Genomic DNA, 6,891 nt, shown 5'->3' on the forward strand with positions numbered 1-6,891 from the left:
AACTCCAGACCCATATAATTTGGGAATTAACTCTTTTTTTCTGATGAAAGAAGAGAGTCTAAAGTTTCTTATTATGCATTAAAGGACAACCGTCACTATTTTTGTGTTTCCTAATTGACATCCGAAAAACATTTTATAGCATCTAAAATAGCCAAAACACCCAGGCTGATAATTTTAGTCAAATGAAAAATACCAATAAAAAAGACTAAGTGTCCCAAAAACTACTTCAAAATGATCTCAGAAAGTTTCAGTTTCAGAAGGTCCTGCCTGCCCCCTTGTTCGTGACGTCACGTCAAGACGTCTTGCCTTGCTCGAGAATAAAAACAATGGCTTCAGATTCGGGGAAGATGCTTTCTTGTTACTCATCCAGTTATGAATATGATTCAAATAGTTCTGCAGAGGAAAGCATAAATATTTGCAATCGATTAAAGAAGTCCCTCTGTGTCATTTTGAGGTGTCTGGACTCCAATGTAGCGTACCAGAAAATGCACAAGATGGCGCAAAAGCTCCGTTGGAAATGGGCTGATTTGTCTGCTGGGAATTTATGACAACTAGTATCAATTAGTAGTCTTGATGCAACACACAAGGATTCACCATCACGTTATTTATGTGTTTTCCTTCTAATTTCGCCATATACAAAGTTTTCAGACAAGTACCCAAAATGCATTGCGTCGCTTTCTCGGTCAGGGGCGTTCCAGACGTGACGTCACGGGAGGCATCGTCACCAACTCAAAAACAAGACTTCCTGAATATTCAGCGCGAGTCTTAAAACGTAAACTATAGCTATATGCGGTGGAATCTTTGTAAAATACGCTCAGTAGAAGTCATTTGAAGTGATTTTACTAATTATGGACACAACATGTCCGTAGGCGTCGGCTGTCCTTTAAATGTTTATGTAGTCCGAAAACTCTATATTCTGCGGTTCCTGCAATTTGAGTGAAAATGACAAAATGGCACTGGAGTGGAAACATTTTTTGCACATCTGACAGTGGGTTAAAAGCAGACATATGCAAATTTGGATGCAGTAACAGTATTTTTATTCTTCATTGTTTTTTTTCACATGATGCACTACTCTCTAATCTAATGCTAACTGTACAAAAGTGATGTATCTGTTAAAGTCTGATATCGGCCCCATTTATATATCCCTAATGTCCAGACTTTAGTTCGCTGACGAAGTTTTTCACTTTTGTACAGATGACGGCTGAAGAAACCTTCTCATCGATGGACCACTCCTGTACGACTGAGAGCTTATGTAACATGTATTGTTATACATTTGTGTGTGAATTTTGGAGGTGTTTGGAACGAATTAGGGGATTTACATGGAAATCACGCCTAGATTAACAAATTTGACAATTTTAGAAATTTATACCAGAACCAATTCATTTCTTACATAGAGACACCACTCTACATTTTTCTTATTTATGACCTCATCTTTTTTTTCCCAAAACTAAATTATGTGAACAATTTTAATTCCTCAGAGAGAACCAAGACCTTGGCAATCCTTCGAGCATAAAAGGGGAAATCCTGAGTCACCCCCCACCCCCTCCCCAAAGGTGACTGACGACCCACTCTCGGTCCACCACGAGGTGGGAGAACATATATGAACAAGAAAGTGACTAATGGCGCACAGCGAACAAATCGTCAAGTGGGCCATCCTGTTGCCATGGTAACTCTGATGTACACACTCATGAACCTTTGCCTGATGGATTGTCTTTCATTCAAAGCTGTTCACTACCAATCCCAGTTGAAGTTTATTGTCAAACTAAACAAATCCCTCATATGTTTAACCCATTCACTGCCATTCACAAATTTATACGGGAATGGAAAATATGGCTTAGAGCGCCAAGAGGGTTTTGTTTTTTTTCATGCTTGGGTGCCGATAAAGCGCTAGCCATGGCCTCTGGCAATGTTTTTTTTCTTTTCCACAAGGGGGCAGCATATCCCTTTTTTCCATGTTAGCGTTTTTTTCCAGATTCAGCTGTTAAAGCGCGAAAAACCAATATGTATGTATTGCATTAACTTTTGTACAGATGCCCCCATTTCAAGCTTAGATAACTCCAGACCCATGTAACTTAGGAATTATATATATATATATATATATATATATATATATCAATGGATGCTACAGCTGCGTGTATGCTTTCAACATTTAGCTTGCAGTAGACGTGCACATTCCACCATGATATCTCACTGTTGAAAACGACACTTTGATCCTCTCCTATTTCATCTAGAACTGCTTCATGTCATAAAGAGGGTACAGAAAGTGCTGAAGAATGAATGACTCTCTGTGTCTTTGTGTTGTCATATTATTTGTTATTTAGTTTTTTATGTTTTTCTTTTTATTTTTATGTTACTTCCGGGTTGAGTGAACGCTGGCGCGTGTGGCTGCCGCTGCTCACCCGCAGAAAAAAATATCCTGTGACTGTAAAGTGTCCTTGAGAGTTTCGAATGGCGCTTATAAATGGAATTTATTATTATTATGATATATAAATATATGGGGCCAAAGCTCGCAGCAAAATTTTAGTTCGCTGACAAAGCCTCTTGGATAAGAAGCGAAACGTCCTACACCTTCAAAGAAGTACAGATGACGGCTGAAGAAACCTTTTCATCGATGGACCACTCCTGTACGACTGAGAGCTTACACAGACGTTAGGAATTAACTTTTTTCGAATGAAAGAAGAAATTCTAAGATTTATTAGGCTGCATTGAATGTTTCTGCAGTCCTAAAACTCAAAATCTGTGGGTCCTGGAATTCGTGGGACAATGACAAAAAACCCTGGCACTGGAGTGGACACATTTTTGCACATCTGGCAGTGAATGAGTTCAAATATCACCTCAAGAAGTATAAGTAGATTTTTTTGTTATCATGCAGAATAAGAATACAAAGAGCAAAATTATCCCTCACCGTATGTGAAAAATATCAGGGAGGTCGCGTCAATCTATTTAATCTCCGGCCCTAAAATTGCAGGTGTTCGTAATAAACGGAAGGCGTTGCATTATAACTACAAGATGGATTGACCTGTAATCTACAATCACATGGGTCACTATGCATATACAACCCATCCATCCAACATATTCAAGGGCTTTATTATTGCTTTTAATAAATCTGTACCCGCGATGAAGACTTCAAGGCATTTCTTTTCATCCCTGTTTTATGAAACCGTAAACACAATACCCAAAGAAATGAATAGTGGCCCCCAAATCTAAAAAATCCATGAAAATGAGCATACACAATAGGATATCCAGATATTGGATATCGCATAAATCTTATCAACCCATGTTAAAATCTCGCCGCTGTCTCAAAGGAAGGAACCGTGTGGCCAAATACAGTCAAATCTCAGTTTTCGACCATAATCTGTTCTAGAATCCTGTTTGGAAACCGATTTGGTCAAAAACTGAAAATTTTCCTGTTGTAATCAATGTTTTTTTTTTTAATCCATACTGAAAAATACAAACACAATGGAACGCTACACGATGATAATGCCTTTTACTGTACAGACGCTCCCCACCTTACGAACAAGATACGTTCTGAGCGGTCATTCGTAAGGTGAATTCCTTCGTAAATTGCTATATTTTGTATGGAATGTATGTCTAAGTCAAACATTGAACAAGGAAGTATAAAACGCAGACGATCTAACAGTCATAAAATACATTCACATCTACTGTAGTACGATGACATGTATCCTTGGGACTTCATTCAGCCATGACTGAAGCCGCTGGCACTTAATTACTGAATTACGTGCCAGCAGCCATTACTTTTTGTTGTGCATCGCATCCTTCTGGACCGTGAACTGGGAAAAGGGATTTCTCCCCGCCCAAATACTCTACGCAGCCAATCGTAAGCGAGCTCGGCTGGAAAAAGGCGAGGAATACAAAATCTAACTTATAGCATCTCTGTCCGAACATTTTTTGACATACACGCAAAAACTTAAGTACCGTTGTTTGTAAGCCGAATGTTCGTAAATTGGGAAGCGTCTGTTTATCATTCTGCAGCATCAGCAGACAGAAATGGAAGGTGCTGTTCAAGTGCGTCAACACACAAATGCACTTCCTGTCACTTTAACATTCCGGTCAGATTTTTTTTTCTAAGCTCCCTTTAGAGGTGAATCAGATGTGGACTGCGTCTACACCTCCATCACCCCATTCAACAGTGATAAGACCCTTATAAGATGGCAGGCCCACTTCAGGTCTCATTTAATACACTGAAACCCTGGTGGAATGCTGTCGCCGCGTCACATGTGATTGAAAAGGCCGGCGATCTAACTGTGGCTGCAACAAGTGCACACAGCTGTCCCTTAGCTAATATTTACATGTGGCGCACAGGTTAGCTGCGCTGCCCCTTGAAAATTTTGCGTGATGGTCAAACTGTATGCAGGGTTGGCCTTGGGAGATGACTGCACATGCTGCCCTGTGAGTCAGCTGGGCCCAAGCCGTCAGCCAAGTGACGCCATCTGACTCACTTGTTATGCCATAACTACTGTCACGTCACCACAGTTTTACATTTACCAAATCGGATTTCCAGGGTTACTATCGAGATAAATAAATAAGCAGCACTTTTGCCACACATTTGGTGATATCGACTAATTTGTCGAAAAAAGCGCATGGTCACTGACTGCAGGTGTGAAACTCAAGGTCTAAGGGCCATGTCATTTTATATGGCGTGTAGAAACAATTCATGTGAGTCAACTTCTATCCGATGTGGATGTGGAACTGTCGCGGCTTGGCTGTGGCGTGTCCTTGAGAGTTTTGAAGGGCGCTTATAAATGAAATGTATTATTACTTTAATGAATTAAAAAATTAAGTAAAAAAATATGAAGTATTCAGTAAATGTGTTATTATTATCCTTCCATCCATCCATTTTCCGTGCCGCTTATTCCTCATTAGGGCCGCGGGGGGTGCTGGAGCCTATCTTAGCTGTCTTCGGGCACAAGGCGGGGGACATCCTGAATTGGTTGCCAGCCAATCGCATTATTATTACTATTATTAATTATTATTATTATTATGAAGGGCGTGACTGACACCTGTGATCAAAAGCATTAGTCAGCAGAGTAGAATGAATGCTAGCTAGCCCGCTCGCTGGCTTCATCGATAAGCATTAAATTTCACAAATTTGATTAGCTTTTGCGGGCCGAATAAAACTAAGTGGCGGGCCAGATTTAGCCCCTGGGTCTGGACTTTGACACCTGTAATCGAAGGAATTAGCCAGCTGACTGAATAGAAAGAGAGCTTTAGCTAGCGCGCTTGATTGATTGATTTCGCGGGCTGAATAAAATGAAATATTATGAAGTAAATTATTAATTAAATTAAAAACATTATTAAGTACTTTACTTCCGGGTTGAGTGAACGCTGGCACGTGTGGCTGCCGCTGCTCACCCGCAGAAAAAAATATCCTGTGACTGTAGAGTGTCCTCAAGAGTTTTGAAAGGAGCTTAGAAATGAAATGTATTATTATTATTCATGTGAGCGGATTTACGTGGGAAAAGAGATGTGAGACAATCTCTTTTCGTCAATGGATGCTACAGCTTTGTGTTTGCTTTAAACATTCAGTTTGATGCAGCGGTGCACATTCCACCATGACATATTTGATCCACTGGTGAAAAGGACACTAGAACTGCCTCATGCAACAAAGAGGGTGCAGAAAGTGCTTAAGATTGAAGACTGTGTGTCTTTTGTGTTGTGTCACATTATTTGTTGTTTTCTTTTGACTTCAAGATGCCGCCGCGAGAGTGGCTGCCTTTACAGCAGCTCCTGTATTTTTTTCCTGTAAATTTCTCCACGAGGACACAAATAAAGGTTCATCTAATCTAATGAAAATTGCTAAATTCTAATTTAATTTCTACCAAAATGTCAGATGTTCGTGTAATAATGAACAACGTTGAGATTTTGCAATAATTTTATTCTGGACTGCAAACAACAGTGCCTACACTATCAATACGTTGATTTTGTCCAAATTTTTGCCCAAAAATATTCAATACATTTCAATTTTAATTAACTCTAGTTTTTTCATAATTAGTATTGTCCAAATGTAAAATGACAAATACGGAACTGTGAGCTCATATATTCACACATTTGTATTTATTTATTTACATATTTATGTATTTATTTATGTATACATGTGTTTATTTATCTATTTATTTATGTATCTGTTAATTACATATGCATGTATTTGTGTGTATTTATGTATCAATTTATTAATTTATGTATCTATTTATCTATTTCATTATTTGCCCATTTATTTGTCTATTTCTTTATTTTTTGGCCTATCCTCAATTGTCCACTCACGTTTTTATGCTCAGGGCAAAACATAAAAGTATCGTCACTGATTAGGTGCGATCTTGGTGTGAAGGAACTATGTTGAAGTGAATTCAAAGATGTCCATTTAGAGTCTAAACTGCATGTCTAAATTTTAGACAAATGCAGTGCTTTACGACCATCTTTCAGCAGCATTTATAGATATTGAATGACAGGTCCATGAAGTGGCCATTAAATTCTGGAATTATGGCCCAAACGTTGATCCACTAGTTGTACTCTCTCATTTTGTAACTATGTGTTGTCTCTCTCTCTCTCTCTCTCTCTCTGTGGGGGTTTGTTACCCCAACTGCCTCGTCTTTATTAAGCACGTATGCACTTACAAGTTGCTGTGATCTTGTGTCTTTTTCACACTTGACTCCAATGAGGCCTTTTGCACGCCCGCCCAGCTTCGGAGATATTCCCTCTTTCCCTCTTCTCATTTATTTTCTTTGGAGAGCATCGATTGGCTCCTCTAAGCACGCGGCTCTGGACTAATATTTCACTTTGAGACCCCCCCACCCCCCAACCAACCTCCCATTCCTCCTACGTGCTTGTTTCCTCACCCTTCATCATTAGTCCCACTCTCAAAATACTTGACTT

Source organism: Hippocampus bargibanti, linkage group LG06, assembly GCF_051943395.1.
Source record: "Hippocampus bargibanti isolate YZ-2025 linkage group LG06, ASM5194339v1, whole genome shotgun sequence".
Taxonomy (NCBI): domain Eukaryota; kingdom Metazoa; phylum Chordata; class Actinopteri; order Syngnathiformes; family Syngnathidae; genus Hippocampus; species Hippocampus bargibanti.